This window comes from Mustela erminea, chromosome 13 (assembly GCF_009829155.1).
Source record: "Mustela erminea isolate mMusErm1 chromosome 13, mMusErm1.Pri, whole genome shotgun sequence".
Taxonomy (NCBI): domain Eukaryota; kingdom Metazoa; phylum Chordata; class Mammalia; order Carnivora; family Mustelidae; genus Mustela; species Mustela erminea.
The window spans coordinates 14,692,921-14,713,945 of NC_045626.1; the positions used below are offsets into that span (position 1 = coordinate 14,692,921).

General features: G+C 44.4%; 1 protein-coding gene across 3 annotated transcripts in view; it reads right to left on the reverse strand.

Annotated features, from left to right (window-relative positions):
• Nucleotides 1–20,651, reverse strand: part of CDH20 (cadherin 20) — a 203,072-nt gene extending 182,421 nt beyond the window's left edge. For all 3 annotated transcript variants that reach the window (XM_032310722.1, XM_032310721.1, XM_032310723.1), the window contains exon 1: nucleotides 20,223–20,651. The gene's annotated coding sequence lies outside the window, so the exon portion shown is untranslated. The remainder of the gene's footprint in view (nucleotides 1–20,222) is intronic.
• Between the last annotated feature and the right edge of the window lie 374 nt (nucleotides 20,652–21,025).

A 21,025-nucleotide genomic window follows, 5' to 3' on the forward strand; every position in this document is an offset into this window, starting at 1 on the left:
GTTGAGCTTAAAAGCTGTTCATTCAAAAAAAGACCTGGGGATTTTAATTAGCCAGAGGCTTGCATGCTGTTCGGCAAGCATGTGATGTGGCTAATCACACAGCAAGGAAAGTTGTGCTTCTGTTGTTGGAACAGTGTCTGGACCCACACTCTCCAGTAGAACTGTTTGTTGTGATGGAAATGTTCTGTATCTGTGCTGTCCAGTATGGTAGTTACTAGCCACATGTGGCTACAGAGAACCCTGGAGATGTAACTAGTGTGACGGAGCATCCGAAGGTTTAATTTGGTTTAACTCTCATTAATGTGAGTTTAAAATTAAATAGCCACATGTGGCTAGTGACTCCAGTACTGGACAGTGTGGGTTGAGATCAAGAGAGATCTCAGTGGGGTCTGCGGTTGGCAAACTGGGGAATGGCAGTTGAAAGATATTTGATAGGTTGCGTGCTTGCGAGAGATCATTTAATTCAATGGAACAGAATTTTAATGAACATTAAACCAAGTGCAAAGCACTGTGGTAGACGCTACGGGGTATTCAAAAGCAAGTGAGGCCGTCTGTGCAATTATAGATCTTCTAATGTCCTATTGAAACCAACAGGAACACAAGTAAATGAATCATTAGTGCTGGTATTGCAATATAGAGTCCCTTTTATGGGTCTCTAGGGGCTGGAGAAGTGAATACCAGCCTATGGGTTTGAGAAGGTTTTGTGGGAGAGGTGGGCTTTGAAGAGTAAGTCAGGCTTGGAGAGATAGAGATCATCATTTAGAGGAGAAAAGGCCCAGGGTTCAGGAAAAGGATAGGATCAGAGAGAAGGAGGTGTGCTGGTGCGGATTGCAGCGGGAAGCTGGTGGGAGAGAAAGCCTGTGGCGGAAAAGCCAGCGCGGCTCTAAAGACTTCAGGCTTTGATCTCTGGACAGCTAAAGGAATATTTCTAAGTTGGAAATCGAGGTACCAGACCCTTCTTGTGTCAGAGCACAAATCTTAGAGGTGACGGGAAGCAAGGGACAGTGGTTCCTAGGGTCATCATGAAGTAGAAACCATGAGCAGCAGGTGTGCGTGACCAGATCAGAGGCCAACTGGGAGACCACGCTGGCCTTTATCCATTTGAAGAGTCATTCTGTCCAAAGGGATGAGGATTATTCCATGTAACACGAGAGGACTGAGGGTTGCAAACATATGAAGGCAGATTTGTATCAATCAAGTGAGTACATTTCTGATCATGAAGCTTCTAAAAATAGAACCAGATACCTTGTAAAATGGTCAGTAAGCCCTCAGCCACCTGAAGATTTTGTGCTGGGTTATAGGGAAGCGTCGCACTGGTTTCCGGATTTTGAGATTTCAAGAACTGGTCAAAATAAAGCAATCGAGGGGTTGCAGTGGCTAATTCTTAATTTTGCTAAGTGAGAATATTAATTCTCCCCAAACATCATCAGCTCGTATTCACACCAGTTAAGAAAGTTCACCACAACGCTCTTTGCTCCCCAAATAGGAATATTTAAAAATAAAGAATGACCTATTCCCAAGGAAAGACAGCGGCCACCCTGATTTGGCCCTCGACACGTCTCTCCTCTGATGTGTGCTTTGTATCTCTGAAAACGTTGGCCTCCCTGTAGCCTGGCCAGTGCTAATAAGCAGTGATATTTAAGTTGAAATAATAATTAGTGTTTGTTTAACTCTGATAGGCAGCTAATATGGTCCAGCAGCCAACATAATTACTATTTCTTAAAGGTGGGGGAAAAATCATCATTGTTCAAACAGTACTATGAGAAGCCCCCAGGAATTGGACAGAACAGTTACAGCAATGAGATGGTGGTCCAGGTACAGAATGATGTCATAATTAGTACAACAAATGTCATTTATAAAGCCTCCAGAAATAGAAAAAAAGAGAGACGTAGCAGCCACAAACAGTTATCATAGAGGGCAAAACTTTCCATTTCTTTATTATCATAAATTGTGAAGCCTCATTGATGCATATTTTATCACAACACTCTTGCCATATGTGATCTGAAGTTTCCGAGCATATCCCCAGGGACCACAGTTCCTGATATAGATAATCAAGAATTCCTTTTATGCTCCTCTCAACACTGCCACAGCTCAGATTGAAATTAGCATCTTTTACAATGAAATACCAGTTGCTGTCACAAACAGACATGACAGCTGGAGAGAGAGGCCTGTTTATCCAGTGATATCCACGTCTTCAGTTCATTATGGTTTATTAAGATGTGTACTGTAAGCTCCTGAATGGAGAGACATTGAGTTTTTGCACAGTGATTATCATTTGAATAGAGGCATCAAGAAGCTGCTCTCAGATGGGGCTGGGGGGTGATAAAGGTCAAAGATCAAAAAATCACCATAATAAGCATCTGCTTGAAACCGATCATTTATTCTCTGGGAACATGTCTTTCTAAGATGGTGTTTTCTCACTCTCATTGTTTGAAATGTTACTTTCTGATGGAGAACCGTTTGAGAGGAACTTGGTGACCCACATTCAACTTGCTTCCAGTACCTAACTCTGTAACAGGAACTGCTAGATGCTTCTGTGTGTTATCTCATGATGCAGAGTCATGAGGTCAATTTCAGGACACGGGTAGCAGGCATCTATTTTAAAGAAAGGTGTCAAGGTACTTAGCCAAAGCCACGCAGCTTACACACAGATGTAAGAATTCCAAACCTGCTGTTTTTTTAAACTATCCCATACCACCTAAATTTTTTTTAGTTTTTTAAATTTGGTTTTGCAGTTATCTTTATTGGCTAGCGGTCATAAAGAGGCATGTGGTTCCATTTTCCTCTGATAGTATTTGCGGTCACCATTTATTGTGTGTTTCCTATGTGTTAGGGAAGGTGCACAGTGTTTTATATAGATAATCAAATATAATTCCTTCAAGGTTGACATTATTACTCTCATTCTTCAAATGAGTGAACTTGCTCAGAGAGACGAAGTAACTTGTCTGGGAATATAAGTAACTAGCTCAGAAACAGGAACAGGGATCTAAAGCTAACCAGACTCCAAGATCTGCAGGTTAAACCCCCAACCAGTGCACCAGGAGCTAATCTTCAGATGGGGGCAGCGACACCCACATCCGCAGAAAGCGGGGTGGGTTATGATCCTGGGACCAGCAGCGCGGTACTCAGGCTGTCTGGTTCCAGAGATAACACCCTTAACCATCATACGGTACTGCTATGTTGTGTCTCCTGAGATTTGTTAAGGAGCTTGCATTTCACGTCACAGATAAAGTGGAATTACTGACAATGATGTGGTGTTCCCCCAGCCCCCCATCTCCCATTCCCCCATCCTCAGTGCCACCAAACTGGGTGAGTTCATCTAAGCAACAAGATGCTTCCCAGTAATTAGGAAAAGGGTGGGAGCTGTTCGCATGATCAAGAGTCCCATTCCTTCTTCCCGGGCACATGGGAAGAGTACATTCCTAGTCTCCCTGCTGTTAGCTTAGGGTCCCATGGCAGGATTCTGGAGTTGATGAAAAGCAGTTGGAAGTGATCTACACCATTTTCGTGACTAACTGTAAAATAGTCCGGGGCAAATAATACATTATATGTTAAAAAAAATAATTAAAACAAATTTCTGAAAGACCCACCACACCTTCTGCCTCTCCTTGGCTGACTTCAAGCAAAGATGTCTTCCCCTAGGGGAAGCAGACCCAAGAGATGGACATTTCTGAGTCATTTCTTAGAGGAAAAGCACTCAGAAGGACTGTGTGGGAGGCGATTGCACTGTGATGTGAGTGAGACTTAGACCTCCAGCGTGTGAAAGCTCTGGCGTTTGGCATTTTTGTTCTAGCAGCTAGTAGGTGTTACTGTAAGTCCTGGTGAGTAAATGCGGCCCCCTTTCTTTCTCGTGCCAGCACACAACGAGTTCAGTCATCCGCTTATGGTTCCTTTTGGCTGAGGAAGGACTCTTGCTTGGGCTCACCCTCCATTTGCACAACTGCCCTGACACATCCGCCGGAGACCTTGCGAGTCTAGCCCTAGAACCAAGGAGATCACTGAAGGGAGTTCAGTCTTGTCAAAAAGTTAGGGGTCTTGCTGGAAGAATCAGAAGGTTTCTAGCAATAATTTCATGCTAGAAATGTAAAGAAAAATGACAAGGGCTTAGAACATAAAGCCAGTAGAAGAGAGAGAAAACCCTAGATTCTTCTGGTATTTCTTAAGACTAGGCAGCAACAGACCTTGCCAAACACCATGAAATGCAGTGGTCATGCTAAGGCACTGTGGCAGGTGGCCATGGAGGTGGAGCACTGTATTGCACTGGCAGGACCAATGGCCTGGGCCCTGGGGTCCAGTTTCAGGTTAGGCAGCTACTGTGTGGCCCGTGGGAGTCACTTCAGCCCTCTGGGTTCAGTCAGTATTCAGGGATTCCTTAATGCCTGTGCCGATCTAATTGGACAAATACTTGAATGGGTTTTATTGGTTGAAACAGCCCTGTTATGGCTCAAGTGTGTGTATCTGCCTCGAAATCATATGCTGAAGCCCTAATCCTCCCAGGGTGGCTGTTGAAATAGGGAAGTGATTAAGGTTAAATGAGGTCACAGGTTGGGGCGCTGATCCAATAGGACCAATGTTCCTATAAGAAGAGACACCAGTGCTTGCGCTCCTGCTCTCTCTCTCTCTTCCCTCCCTCCCACCCCCCACCTGGCCACACGTGCATAATGAAGAGATCAGGTGAGCACACAGTGAGAAGGTGGCCATCTCAGTCCCAGGGGAGACTGCTCCCTAAACACCAACTCTGCTGGCAGCCTGATCTTGTACTCCCGGGCTCCAGAACTGTGAGAAAATAACTTTCTGTTGTTTTAGCCACCCCGTCTGTGCTGTTTTATCTTGGAACCCCTATAGGCTAATGTGCCACCTTTGGCTGTGATTCTCTAGTCATTCATTTAAATCTTCAGCTGCTGTTAGTTTATGGAGAAATGTGCCAGATTACATCGAGGCAAGCCACAGTTGTGAGATTGATCAAAACATCCAATTTTAATAATGTTTACGCTTCTCTTTCTTTTCTTTTATCATATGCACTTGGCAATTTAGGAGTCTTATATAGTACTCTGGCCTAATTTGGGATATTGCTGCATTTGGTTTTAGGCTTGGTTTCGAGAGCTACGGCTTGAATCACCGTGTTCTGATTCTCAGTGCAGAGCCTCTAGATGCTGAATTTCTAGATATCCATGGAAAAATAATTGCCATTGTATGGTGTAGGAGTGAATTTCTAAGACATGCATGCTAACAACAGTGGAAAGGGCATACTTCTTTACACGGCAAAAACAGAATGGAGTCATTATGGAATCTTAGAAAGCATTCATTAAGAACTTAAATTCCCTCTAAATTAGCCTATTTCCTGGATAGTTCATATTCATGCATCTCAACCTGGGAAGACGTATCCAGAAAATGACAGTATTTTAGGTTCAACTTGCAAATGAGTATTTCAAACTGCTAACAGTTAATGAACTTCTCTAGGTTTTCCTGGGAAAGTGCCCATCTCCAGAACCTAATTCCATCCGTTTGTTTTGGATTTGGGCTGGATTTGCTAGGAGGCAGATGGGGAAAGTCAAACAGAAGATTTTTTTTAGCAGGTAGGGCACAGAGAACAGATTTGCCAAAGTACCACCTGGTGCCTGGAATTCAGAGATGGAGACATGGTTAGTTGTTCTGGTAATTCCTGGGTTTCTCACAGCCAGTCCTAGAGAGTATACATTTCGACTCCTGTCTTCTTCAACCTTGAAAGCACAGCCCACGTGCAATTTAAAAATGAATTTATTTTTCCCAGTGCATCACAAAGCTACACCTAGATTCCAAGGAGCAACCAAAATGTAATTATTCACATTTTTAAAAAGCTGACCACTTCCCCCTTTCCTGCACATTGAAGCTTTACAGCTCCCTCCTAACACCCTTCCTGACTTCCCTTGTTCCTTTCTGAATTCTCGTTGTGCTCGTGTGCCCCTCTCCTTCCACCTTTGCAGCCCCTCATCTTTCTGTGGTTGCATAGGTAAGATGACCACCTGACAGGAGGTCAGCCTTTGAACAGCCCTAGCACGGAGCTGACACTCAGGAATGTTCCGGAAGTAAAGCACTGGCGTTGATGAGCCCCTACTTTTGAGAGGGGGGAAGGTCCGTGACATAGGAAAGGAGCACATTCCTTTTCTGCTGTGAAGAAGTTATGACTCAGTTGAGGAAATACACCCCTGAGCCAACCACCATCTCTGGGAGAAACACCATCAAACATGGTGCCCAAAAGTAGGTTAGTACACGGAGAACAGCAGAAGCTTGGGGGTGGGCAGAGAAATCTATGGCTAATTGTTTGAGGTCTCATCCAGGAAGAGATGTTTTGAATCATCTTTTGGGGAAAAGGCTCAGCGATGGTTCCAGAGAAATGTGATTTCCTCAAGAAGTGGGAGTGACATGAGCAAGACTGTGGTAGAAACAGTTCCTAAGAGTGGACGAGTAAGGAAAGTGACTTAATTGGCAGGGAAAGTCCGTACTTCCATTTAAAAACATTTGTTGAGATCTAAAATGTCCCAAGTAGACCAAAATAGTATGGAATCAGTTGCAGCCAGGAGAAGGGTGGTTGGCAGATGGTGCTGAAAGCATGAAATAGCACATGTGAAACTAATTTGCAAAGACAAGGCTCTATTCATTCACCCAGCAGGTAATCCTTATTGCTCTTCATCGGCTAATGAAACTATATTGGGTTCTTTAAATGAATGGAACACTGGAGGTAGGACAATTGATAATCATTGGTCTAAAACACATGATGAATTTTAAGAAAACAAAGCAACATGTCCATTGAAAAGGAAGAAGAGTGTTGTCTATGAATTTCTCAAAATCTTTAAAGAGCTGCATAGGGAGTTCCCCCTCCTAAATTATATTGAGAAAACTCAGATGATCCTGCAGGGAGGCCATATGAGAAGAGGGTTGAGAACAGATAAGACACAGTGTGTCTGCTCCAAGGAAAATCATTATTTCAAGTGTATTGACAGCGTCTCATCTCCTTAATTATAGCTTTGTTGACAGCTATCCACTTTGCATGCATAGAATCCTTTTGAAACAATTCATACTTCATTTTGCCTGGAAACCAGGGAATTGTTTAAGAGAGGTGGCATTTTGTTTTTGTGAATCTGATAGTGGTAAACAAGTCTGGGACATTAGGTCTGGAGTCGTGGTATTGGGGCAGAAATTTCCTGGGTTAATCTTCTCTGCACCTCCCCCCTTTCATTGCCTTCTGACTCATAAATTTACACTGTCACAAGAGCTATCAGGGAACAAAGAGCAAAGGCACATCCGGTGGCCCTTTGGGTTATCTGATATACCCAGCAGAAGGTGAGCCTCACACTAATCTGGGGGATGTGGCCCACGGGCACCCAGGACAAGTAGGAAGGAGCTGAGCTAAGACAGGAGGAGGAGGAACAAGAGAAGTTGTCAGGCTTGGGCATCTGGACTTCACTTATGAAATTCGTTTTTCTAAAAAGTGAATTGCTCGATAGCATACCTGTATTCAACTCAAAAGGCCCCAAACACTTCCTTAGTCAACTGTAAATGATTTCAGACTATTAACAATTTCACATAATCCTGATTCTGTTCTCTCAATTAATGTAGATAATGATCATTGAATTAAGCTATGCAGTTAACCTCCTATCTGCCTAGATTCCCCCTTTTGGCCAACCCTCAAAGAAAAATGTGTGTGTCAAACTTGCATTTTATTTTAGTATTTTTGTGTTCCTTAAAAAATTCTACTTATACTCATAAATAAAGAATACTTGTCAGAAGCTACGCTTTTCAATTTTTTAAAAAACAATTTTTTTCTGGGCTCCTTCCATAAATTGTTTATTGTTCAATATGGCTGTGACTTTTCAATGCAGTTACTTATTTTTGATGCCTTCAATTTGGTTTAAATATTTCTTTTTCCTAGCACCAAATGTATGAAAGATTTCTTTTTATTTCCAAATGCAAGAGTTCTCTTTGGTATCTTCCATAGGACATTAATAATGGTGGGGTTGGATGGGAAAGGGAAGGTAGAAGATCCCTTTAACTTAAAGGTTACATATCAGAATGAAACTTCTAATAGTGGCACATTTCCTCCCTCCCTTATTGTGATAAATAAGACTGTGCCTTAGTGGTTATTCTTTTTCTCCACTCGACATCGCTAACTCCTGCCCCATTTATTCAGATCCCTTAGCCAGTGATGACTTCTTCTTCTTCTTCTTTTTTTAGAGAGAGGGGAGAGGGTCAGAGGGAGAAGCAGACATCCTGCTGCGGAGGGAGCCTGATGTGGGACTTGATCCTGGTACTCCAGGATCATGACCTGAGCCGAAGGCAGTTGCTTAGCCAACTGAGCTACACAGGCACCCTAGCCAGTGACTTCTAAAGGTGTCATGACTTAAAGGCAACAACGTTCTTAGAACCACAAATGAGGGTAGAAGTTGATGCCATATTTGACACACATTGATTCAAGAACCTGGGAAGTCTGGCATCAAGGTACTAGCAGTGGCACTTGCCTGGTATGTTCCTCAGTGTTCATAGGACATTCCTGGTTTATTCCTTCTGAATCCCCTGGATAACCCATCAGGTCCTACATTCTGGGCAGCTCAAGTGTGATCCTGGATGTGCCTTCCTGGTTTTGTACTCCGTGCTCTCCACTGCTTTGAGTTGTACACATGTTTCCTGTGACTCATGTTCATTTAAGAGACATCTTTGCTCTTGATTTAGAATATTTCCCACCATGGAGTACATTGAGAACATTCTTTTTATAAAGGTTTCCCCCTGTGGAATAACATAAAAACCTGGGGGAAATTGTGAATAAAGCTTCAGTGCACGAACTAATCTCTGTTCCACTTCACAAAGTCTTAGGAACGTTGTTCAGGTCATAGTTTGACATGGTGGAATGGTACCCTGGTGAGGGACTGTTACAGTATGAGGCCCAGCAGGTAGTTCTTTTAGACATGTGCTGGGTGCTCTGTGAACATACATTTCATTAGCAACAGGTGACCGACCCCTACCATGGACAGAGGGAGAACTCCGTGAGCCACAGGGCTTGGCGAAGCCTTCTGCCTTTTGACAAAAGGGCCGCCTGCAGAAAGCCGCTTTGGATGCCATCTTCAGTCTTATGATAGGTGCTCGGGCCCTTTCGTACGACTGCCTTTATGCTTTGCAAAAATGACCAACCTAGAATTACGGGCTTCATTGCACCTTGCAATGATTGTAAGCACCAGGGCGGCAATAAGTTTAGAAAGAGAATGCTGAACTGTGTTTGAAATCCTGGGCTGATTCTTGTCTGGAGTGGCGGGCGTGAAGCAGCTCTCCCTGAGAATAGGACGTGGCCAGATGCAACCTGCAAAGTTGAAGCTCCCTTCACGAAATCAGTCACAGATAGGCCGAATCCAGTGCTGTGTGGCAGAAGAGTTTAGAGCTTTTCATCAGCATTTTGACAGTAAAATAATAAAGGTATAGAAAGTAGTTTTAAAAATCAGTTTGGTTTTACAAAGTAGCCAGTAAGATAACCATAAACAGAAGAAATCCAACAAGATGATTAGGATCAGAAGAGAACACAATCTCTAATGATATAACTGTCTAAAAAACCTGACCGTGACAATTTCCTAAATCTGTGGAAATCAAAGTTATCAGTCTTGTTCTCATACTAGTACTTATAGCCCGGAGGCCTGGGTTCTAATTCTTTCATTTACAGAATGGTATCTAAAATGCTTTTACCAAGTCTTTCTTCTATAGACGTTAAAAACAAAAAAAATCCTAAAAACCTTGTTTTGCTCATTTACTTAAAGTCAACTCATAGCAATTTGCACTGTTTGAAGGGGGCAATATCATGGATAATAGAAAATAGCAAATAATTTTTTAAACGTTGTATTTGAGTCTTTGGAAAATGTTTTAGGTATTTGCATTTAAATAGCCATATGTCTCAAACTCTAGAAATTGCCAGCATTTCGAGCAAAATAGTGTATCCTTGCCGAAAGGATGAAGGAGTATGCTGTGTATTTGTAAAGCAGACTTTGTAAGTCGGGACTGACTTGGTTTCGCATAGTAAGGCTAGAATTAGTAGCTGTGTAACCCTGGATCAATTATTTAACTTCTGTTTGACTCAGTTTCTTCAGTTATGAAGTGGTGATGATACCAGTTCTTATTTTAGGGGGTTCCTTTCAGGAAAAGATGGGATAAGATGCGGGTACATTGGGATGCCTGGGTGGCTTAGTTGGTTAGGCAGCTGCCTTCGGCTCAGGTCATGATCCCAGCGTCCTGGGATCAAGTCCCACATGGGGCTCCTTGCTCAGCAGGGAGCCTGCTTCTCCCTCTGCCTCTGCCTGCCATTCTGTCTGCCTGTGCTCGCTTTCCCCGCCCCCCCCGATAAATAGATAAAATCTTTAAAAGAAAAAAAAAAGATGGGGGTACATTGCACACAAGGCTTGGCACACAGGAGACAATTCTTACTCTACATGATGATACATGGTAAGATTCTCTCACCTGCTCACTGTTATTTTACTTACCCCTATAACTCTAGATATGTGGGGTAGAGGAAACACAGATCTTGCTTTTATTAACAGAATTACACGGAGTAGTTTACAAGGTCCATAATAGCCTGTAAGAGAGAGTTCCTGGAGCACCTGGGTGGCACAGTTGGCTAAATGTCTGACTCTTGGTTTCGGTGTGGGTTGTGACCTCAGGGTCACGAGACCAAGCTCTGTGTTTGGGCACTGGGCTCAGCCCAGAGTCTGCTTGGGATTCTCTCTCTCCCTCCCTCTGCCTCTGCCTCTTCCCCCTGCACTCACACATGCTCTCTCTGTCTCTCTCTCAAAGCACACAAACAAAGAGTTTCTGTACACCGAGAGCTAGAAAATACCCTGGAGACTGTCTGGTACATTCTCCTCTCTGTTTGGACTCAGACTCCCATAGGCCAGTCATCTGCATCTTCCCCCTCTGCTGACTGAGAGCTCACTACGCCGTAGGGGAGCCCATTCCAATGTAGGACAGTCAGTTCATTAAGAAACTTGTCATGGTGCTGGAGTAAAGTTTTCTTCTCTATAGTTTCCATTCGGGGGACCTGGCTCAGGTGTGCATGCAATTCAGAATAAGTTGCATTTCTATTTTTTGTGAAGATATTCCAGATAATTGAAGATGATTGTTATGTCTATGTCTATTTCTGTGTCGGGTCAGCCATTTTGTAGACTTCCAACGATTTCTCTCACCTCCAAGATATGCTTGTGAGCCCTTCATAGGCCAGTGGATATATTCTACAGATGGGACTCAGGCAGAGTTTGAGGAGCAGAGCAGAATGGGACAGCTCGGGCGCACCCTGACCAAGACAAAGCAAAGCCAGGGAAGGGCTGTGACCGAGCAGTGTGAGTTTGAGTGCCAGCTCTGCCTCTTCTTAGCTGACAGAGGCTGTGGGCCTGTCCCTCAGCCTTCACGTTGTCTGTTTTCCTCATAGGCATTTGTTCGTGTGACAATTTGTCTCCTCAGGTGCAGCCCATCTCACCAACTGTTTTGATCCCATTTCTTCTTTGAACATATCACCTTTCCCTTCTTGCTTCATTACATTTATAACTATGATCGGCATACTGCTACAGGCACATCCACTAATTAAAGTAAAATGTAAAACGTACCAAGTCCAACAGAGGCCTACAGTAGAGCATTCGAAACCTATACGAGGTTATCCATAATGTCATCCATTTATTAAAGAAGTATTATTAGGCATTGACTATGTCACGTGGCTAGCATAACTATGCAGATTATCTTATTATTTGGGAAATGGATGACGTACCTTTAAATTGAAAACACGTCTGTTTGATAAGTAATGCATGGACATTAAACGTCTTCTCTGGTGGCAGTTCTCAGTCTGGGGTAATTTCACTTGCCAGGAGACATGTCACAATGTCCAGAGACATTTTTGGTGTGCACAGTTGGGGGGAAGGAAGCTACTGGGATCTAGCAGGTAGACAAGCAGCTAAGTATCTTACAACGCACAGATCAGCTCCTTTCTTACCTGTCCAATAAAGAATTTATAATTATCTGGCCCCAAATACCAGGGTAGAAGTTATAAAACCCTGCTCTAAGGGCGCCTGGGTGGCTCAGTCGGGTGTGTCTGACTCTTAGTTTCCACTCAGGTCATGGTCTCAGGGTCATGAGATGGCACCCCATATCTCAGGGAGTCTGCCTGAGATTCTGCCCCACTCCCTCTGCCTTTCCCCATCCCACACATACTCTCTCTCTCTCTTTCATAGATAAATCTTTAACAAACAAACAAACAAAATAACCCTGCTCTGGGGGAGGTGGTAGAAATGTACAGTGAGTACACTTTCAAACTGTAGAGTCCTAGGTTTGAAATCTGCCCTCAGTAACCCCCTAACCTTGGACTTCAGCGTTTGCATATGCAAAACAAAGATGGGAGCAGTGCTGTCTTCACCGAGGGGACTAAGGAGGTCATGCCTGTGAAGCGCTCCACGTAGTGTCTGGCACGGAGACGAGGACTGAATACGTGGTGGTTATTTTTATTGTTCTGTCTGCTTTCTCTCTGAGTACTACGCATTTTAATGGACACAAGCGAGCTACTGTATACATAGATGTATCCAAAGAAAGGGATAGCACTTCTATATCATAAAGAAATCTGTTGTTTTCCTGTGTTTAAAGAAACGACCCTCAGCAACTTGATCTCCAAATGTTCACCAGCCCGTGAATCAGATGATCTGTGCTTAGCCGCCTGATGCATTCCACTGAGATGCTGGACTGCCAAGTGGACTAATTTTTTAATGACTACTTGAGGATTTTATTTCCAAATACCAGTATGCCTCCCATTTTTAGACAGACATAAATGTTCCCAGTGTTATGGAGATGAGAGCACAGGCGAGGGGAAAAGGTAAATAAAACTGTAACACTTCAAAACTACAGTGTGGATGAAAATGTACTTTGATCGCTAGATACTTTTTGCTTTAAATACAGTCGGTAGTGATGTTAGTGATAGCACAAAAAATGTTTAATATTTATTGGTAAGATGAACATCCTTGGGAGGTTCTTGCCAGTTTGTGCAAATTATGGGCACAGATTTAGATTCTTATTTAATATCTAAAAATGCACACAAGACCCGTGCTTTCCAGTGTGGCTGCTTTTTTCAGTGATGGGATGACGGTGCCTCTGCAAAGTCATACTCCAGGTGAGACCTTGGATGCAGGGAATGGAGGGATCTGAAGAAGAGAGCCCTGGGAACTTGTATCGTCTTTGCATTGGAAAACGAAGACAAGGCAACCTTTGCGCCTGTGTGAGGGTGGGCACAGAGAGGGCTGTAATGTCCGGGTGGTTTTTCCCTGACCTGAAAGGCTGGCGAGTAGGTGATAATGTGTACTGTACAGGTTATTCAAAACATTTGCATGGAAGAAGATTTAAATACAGAGACTGAGTGTTTACCTCCCTCTGTTCTGATACTTCTATCAGAGCGCTAATAATCTTTCAAATTAAAAGACATGTATTTGGTTGCCTTTAGAAATTACTTCTAAATGAAATTCCTTTAGCCAATTTCTAATTAAATTGCTGAATTACTTCCGTTGGCTTTAAAAAACAAATTATGGGAAGTTCATCGATTATTCATGATATGTACAAATTAACCACATATTAGGGCTTGATACGGGATTCAAAGACTTTGACTTTATACAATAAAATAAAGTGATAATGAGTATGATATGAAATGTTCACCGTGCCTTTGGGAAAATAGTATGCATACAATAGTTTTAACTGCAGATTTTTATAAATACATTTAAAATACGTATGTATGTTCAGGTGCACATTTAAAATGTCTCTCCAGCAATTTATAGCAACTACTCTTTCCAAAGCTGTATTGTAATTTGTTGGTGGAAAGTGGAAACCCAAGTGTGGTTCCATACAAAGATATCCGCTAGAGAACAAGAAAGCTGTGCTGTTCATTTTTTTTTTTTAAGATTTTATTTATTTATTTGACAGAGATCACAATTAGGCAGAGAGGCAGGCAGACAGAGAGAGAGAGAGAAGGAAGCAGGCTCCCTGCTGAGCAGAGAGCCGGATATGGGGCTCGATCCCAGGACTCTGGGATCATGACCTGAGCTGAAGGCAGAGGCTTTAACCCACTGAGCCACCCAGGCGCTCCTGTGCTGTTCATTTTTTCATGCTATTTCAACCACAACCTTAACTCGAATCCTAGTAAACAACTCTCTCTGGGAACAAGGGGTAATTGAATCTTCATGCTAATTCTATCCTGGTCTTCTCTTGACTACTAGCTCCCAATTATGCCAACATATTACACTATGTACTATTCTCTAGGAAAACACTAAGACTACCTTGTTCGTTCAACTAAGATCAGACCTAAAAGGAAAACAGAAAGACCAGGCTGATGATTTACCTATAATGGACATTTTAGTTCCTTGTGGGCACCTGCTTTTTTTTTAAGGTTCACTTAGGTTATTTTAGTTATAAATCAGGTGCAAGAACAGGTAAGTGTAAGCGTATTGGCCACAAGTAATTCCAGTGTGCATTTCTGTCCTCCTGCCAGATGCTGAACACGGTGTTACACAGGTGCGTGGTCAGCTTTGACCATTTGGCCACACGTCAGACAAACTCCAGTGACGACCGGAAGTAGCCATTGCCATGGAGTGGGATAATTATTCTATTAATAACCCTTTAATTAGCTGATAGAGGATGGAACATGCAGCCAAGTAGTCATAATTGGCCTAGTGAATCCTCGGTACTTCAAGGGTAGAATTTGTGTGACTACTTGTTGGGAATAATAACCATTTGGTGAAGTGTCATGTCCCTCCTGAAGAGTTAATGTGTATTTTTAATAACATACACGCGTAAACACGTTCAGTATTTAGGTAAAACTCGAAAACATGCCAAAACAAATGGAACGCCTTCGAAGTTTTTCCTCTTTTCTTACCTTCCTCCTCTCCACAGCAGAAGGAACATTACGAATGAACGAACACCAGTAATGATTCTTATTATTGTCACAGGCATATCTTGCCAATTTAGAGAAATAATTTAAAGTAACAAAGACCAAGTATTTTACGTAAAATATTAAGAATTCATAAACTTGACAGTTCCATTAATTCTCTTTTATTTTCCTTCTAAAAAATGAAATCATCCCATATTTATTGAGAATCTACTGTGTGTAAGATTCCAACGAGGAGCTATAGAACTATAAAGAAATATTTCTTCCATGCAAGATACCTCCTTGCTGTCAACATGGTCAAGGTGTTAGTTGGAAGAGAGGCCAAGCTTTTAATTAGATAGTTAACCATTCTTATACATAAAAAAAAATGCCAATTTCAAAAGGCAGTGCTCTGTGATGTATTTGACATTTGTACTTTGCAGGACATGACCTGCCCTTACTGCTTTGGAAGAAGAAATGAGTGGTATTGTTATAACTTTACTTTGCATATTTTAAAAAGATAGACCAGTTTATAGCTTTCCTTACTCTTTTAGTGTAGTTATTAACTGATGTATTCCCATACCGAATGGGCTCTCTTTTATGATTCCTTAAAAAAAAAAAAAATTGCATATACCTTGAGGGGAATTGGACCGTTTGCATTGCACTTGAGTAATGCTTTGAGTTGAATATTTTTAGGGTTCTAAAATTAAGTTAATCCATATGTAATTAGGAACGTTCTTAACTAGACAGTCCTGGTTAGCAGGAGATTGGCAGGTTATTCTGAAAAACTATTTAGCAAACCATGAATAGCAATTAAATGAGAAAAGACTAAATTTCTCTTTAAAATCGGTTGTTGCCACAATTTAATGTGGCGATAGGATTTTCTATTTTTAATTGCTGTAGATAGTGCGTTTCATAAAGTATTTTGTCGTCTGAAATCTAGATAGTTCCATAATTTTGTACCACTTATGCTTTTTAACACTCAGTAAGTAATTCTGCCTTTGCAATCCCTTTTTATTCATGATGGGTAGAAGAAACTGAAGGTTGGTAGTTCTGTACCTCTTTAGCAAACTGAGATCAAATGCATATCTTGGAGAAATGAAGTATTTCTTTTCATGGGACTTTATGACCTCATGTAATTTAGCATGCTTACTTTAGAACATAGTGCTTTTATCCACAGAACAATTATATTTAACGTTGATACTTAAAGATGTTCTTTTCTTTTTTTTTCATTCGAATAATGAGAAATTTGCTCCATATTCCATATCAATATGAGGATTCAGGGACAGTTTAAACCTGATGCATAGATGACATCATTCTTCCTTCCCACCCCTGCTACCAAGTACTTAATGCTCTCCATAGTCTCTTACTCATTTCTTATTTGCAGAAGTCATTTTGAAAGGAATTTATGACGGTGCCATCTTTTAGTAAATAACAATAAGTCACAGTCTGCTGCCTATAATAACTAGATGCTGGGCTGCTTAAAATCACCTTTATCACTTAAAATATGTTTTCTTTTGTCTCTAAATTAGCATGAAAATACAGAGGAGGCTATTTCTTCAATTAAATGTGAAAGATTAATCACTAGGCAATTTGTTTTATAATAGAAAATAATTAAATGTCAAAAATGGAATATTTACTTCTTAAACTTTAAATGCCTCTGAAAAAAGTGTCGGAAGCACAAAAATTTAGTTCTATTTGCATATATTTTGATTGAGCTGCTACTAAGGCTCTCACCTAACTGAAGTCTAGTAACTGACGCCCAGGTCACCTAATGCATTCATTCCTACTGTCTTCCTCAGACTGGTTTTAGAAGATGCCATATTTAGTCCATAACCAGAGTAGAACCTGGAGGGGAAGAAATGGCAGCAGTGGGTCACAGATGCAGTGTCCCCAGTGTTCTGGGGATATGAATATTGCTTTTCTTTTCTTTTCTTTTTTTTTTTTTTTTTTGGAACACTAACCAGGATTTCCAGAGTACCATCCCAGGGAAACAAGTGAAGATAAAAGTGATGTGTTACTTTTCTATTTCTCCCTTGCTCGTATTTTTGCTGCTCTGCACTACTGATTCCAGCAGCACTAGATCAGAATGAACAATTAACTGTCTAATTATTCTAGTCACAGCAGCCCACAATGAAATCTTTATTCCGTGTTTACAGCAATCTTTGGCAGAGGCTGTCTTGCTGTTTCTAAACTAAGAAGAACTGCCCTTTGGCTCCTCTGGGCATCAGCTGCCTTGGTTTCAGCCTTGGATGCCAATAATCAGACTTCTTTTTCTTCCAAAGTGGACATTTTTTTTTTAGGGTGAAAAGACCTATTCTCATCACCCCCCCATATATTCTGGCTGATTTATGTTCTGGCCCCTGCAGCTCTTCCTTCCGTATCTCTTTACATTTTTCCTCTCTCCATAGAGCACCAGCAGGCGAAACCCCATTTTAAGTCCAAAATTGTAAAAAATGCTTAAGCAAACAGTGCTCACTACTATGAGGGGAGGAAAAGTACAACAACTGGTTTATGGGTAGAGGGAAGTCAAGGAAATCCCCTCTGCTTTTCTAAACTGCTCATTTTCGAGCTCAAAAGGCATTCAATAACTTCTCCACCAGGGGAAAACATACCCACTTTTCAGTGGCTCTCTTGATTACTTCCAACTATTTACTTAAATTCACCACCAGCTGCACGTCTTTGAGAAGCTTCAGAACTTGGGGAATATTTACAAATATGTAAGGGGCTGAGAGAGTGTGCCTGGATCTCTTTGAAACAGCAAGACAAAACTATTCTACTCTACAGTCGGGGATAGAGAAATTACCGCCAATCCAAAGACAAGAGAAAGGCAGTACCTTAAGTTAGGAAGGGAGGAGGGAAAAGCACCTTGGTTAGCCCTCTTTGGACTGATGGAGTGTCTTTCCTGAATCTGGGAGCAGATGATAGCCACTGCTAGGTCCGCTGCCCTACACTGCTCAGTTGCCCCCTGCCCCCCGAACATTTCCCTGCTCTGTGAGGGTGATGGCATCTTTTTTCCCATTCCAGTCTCCAAACCCTGTGTGATGGTTCCCCTAACAACCCTTGGATCTGGCCTCTCAGCCCCCAGCACTTAGCCCATTCGCATTGCCTTTCCTGTGAGAACTGGATCATAAAATTTTACAGGGGAGAAAGGTAGAAGGGGGCGTTTCAGTAGTATAAACACTGATTAAATTCCCGGGCAACTCTCCCCAAATGAAAGATAATTTTTCTACAAGTATGCACAAGAATGTCAAGAATGCTAAGTCATTTTTATGTTTGTACTTTCCTTTTCCATTTTAATTTTACACTGCCACATGGCACACATGCTAAAAATGTGTCTCCGTAACCTGCAGTGTAGCAAACTTTTCACAAAACATTCAAATCTCGTATTTTATAGACTGTCCTTTCCCAGGATGCTCCAAGCGTTTTTTTGGGATGTGAAATTAGATCATCTCACAACAACTGTCCTATTAGAAAGGCATGGCTACTCGTGCATTGGCAAATAGAGAAAATCAGAAGCACGGGAAAGGAAAGGTCACACCAAAGTCAGTGGCGACAGCCTTAAGTAGACTCTGAGAGCTTGGTTTGCCAATTTATACTACTTCCCACTTGCTCTTCATTTGTCTCTCTGCTCTGGCAGAAAGGGATACGGCCAGTGAAGAGGCTTGACCTCATCTCCTGTACTTGGCTTAGCTCTGACACGCTGTTCTCCCACACTCTTGCCCTGTTTTCTCCATCATCAGCTGGCCAGCTCTCACCAGGGGCCAAGCCAAGAGGAGGCAAGCGCAGGTGCCCTTGTGGCTGCCTCCAGTGTTGGGAACCGAAGCCTGCCCCTGCCAGGTCACATGCCCAGTGGGGCTGTGAGGGTCACCCGAAGATAAAAATTAATTCCCAGATTGTATAAATACAAGAAAGGAGAAAGCTGGGTCATGGACGGAGTTCACAATTGGCACTGACTCCACTGCTCCCCAGCCCCAGATAAGGCTGAGGAAGGCGAGCTGATGGAAGTCCATCTCTAGCATGGGCACAGTCACAGTATACAGTTGCGACTTTTTGTTTCTGTGTTTTTAAGTCGCTCCGATTCCTTAGCTGTGTCCCTGACACCACCACAGTATTTCCTTTGATGGGAGGACATCAGAGACTAGCAGGGAGCAGGGGACATTTTATTTGGGGAGGGGCAGACTCAGTTTCCAGGCGACCTATTAACAGAAGACAAAATACTTCCTGGCGGTTGTGCCAGTAACAACAGCAGCAATAGTAATAGTAATGACAATGACAATAATAAAGGCACAGTGAAGCCTGAATCCACCAGTATCCAACCCCTCCGCCCCACCCCCAGGTGTTGTGTTGCCAGCCCTCTGTCTCTGCCAGGTCTCAGCACACAGAAAAGGGCTCTGGCAGTGCCTCCAGGCTGCCCTCCAGGTTCCAGCCCCCACCCCCGCGCCCCCGAGGTGGATAGCCAGGCCGAGTCTCCTGCTTCAGCCCAAGTCCAGCCCCCAGTCTCTCCTGTTGCTAAGGGCGGGCTGGGACTCAGCGTTTGCGTTTCTTGGACGCATCTGCAACTTTCACCCTATCCGACCTCCTAGCAGCCTCCTCTCCCCAGCTCTCACCCCACGGCCACCACGGCGAGCAAAACCCAAACACCCCGAGCGCAATTCAGAGCTTTCCCTGGGAGTGTCGGGCCCGGAGACAGGAAATCCGGGGAGTTGGCGATGTCCGGCAGGTGGCGGGGACCCGAGTCACCACCACATTCTCCTCCCACCGCTGAGCTCGAGCGGGGGCGCGGCGAGAGGCGCGGACTGCGACCGGCCCCGCAGGCGTCCGAGCCTCCCGGAGCCTTGCTCTCCGGTCCCCCTTCCCGGGGCGCATCCCCGAGTTGGGGACGCAGCCAGCTCTCGCCCATCGGCAGCCAGACGGAGGCGCCGCCGCCCTCGGGGAAACGAGGGCGAAGCCGGGTCCAAGCGCCCCCGAGAGCCGCGCTCTTGGGTCCTCCGTCCCCACGTCCCCGCGCGCGCAGCCCCCGCCACCGGCGCTCAGCGTCCTCCGTTCGCCCCGCTGCGCCCCAGCTCCCTGCCCCCGGGAAGCAGCTCCCCAGCCCGGGCGGCTCCTTCACGTCCCCTTCCCCCAAAGTCCGAGGAAGTCCAACTCCGAGCGGCCCGCAGGCTTGCCGCGGCGGCGGGGACCTGCGGAGGGAGCATGGCGCGGAGAGGGACAGAGCGCCGCGCCGGGGGGCTGCTGCCCGGAGAGAGCGGGCACCGGCGCCCTGCGCCTCCAGCTTCCGGAGCCTGGGGACAAACGCGCGGGTCCCCACCCGAGCACTCCCCTTTACCTGGCACGGCTGGCGACTCTCCGGGGACGTTCGGTCCGGACTCCTTCGGGGCGGGCGTCCAGGTCACATCGCTGCCAACCCCGCCGGGCGGCAGGTGTCCCGCTGCGTCCCTTCGCCTCCGCTTGCGACGTGCCCCCGCCCCCCACCCCCCTACCCCCTGTATCAAAAGTGTCACAGCTTTTCTGCCTTCGGATCTTTCGCAAAGTCTCCGCGCGGTCGCCAGGAGTTGGGCTGCAATGCCAGGCGCGCCAACCCCGCGGATGCCCTGCCCCGCCCTCCCGCGACCCCCTGCGCTCGGCCCGGCCGGGGAGAAGAGCCGCCTCGTCGCGGTCACCGTCCCCGGAGCGCGGCGCGCGGTCCGCCTCCCCTCCCTCGCGCCTTCCCTAGCCCGAGTGGCTGCCGCCTGTCTGTGCCGCGGGTCCTCATTCCCCTGCTCATGAATATTCTGACAGAGGCTAATGCCGTGGAAGTAAATTGAATTAGCCAATTGGTGCCAGGAATGTGCGCTCCTTCCTTCTGAGGAGCTGTCTGGAACCCCACCAGATGAAAGCAATTAGAGTCCGGTTGGCACCCTGTGGTTCAGAGCAGTGAGGGGCAAAATGGGTTAATTCTTTAAATGCAGTTTAGATACCACATTTACATGTTTAAACCCCTCTATTGGCTGAGAGAGTAAGGAAGTGTTGAGAAGGAGCAAGAGGAAAGGAGGTAGGAAGTCCTGGGGGCAGAGGGGAGGGTATCTACCCCCAAACTCCCCCCCGAAGTTGAAGCGACTTACTCTGCATAGATTCCGGATTCCGGAAGAG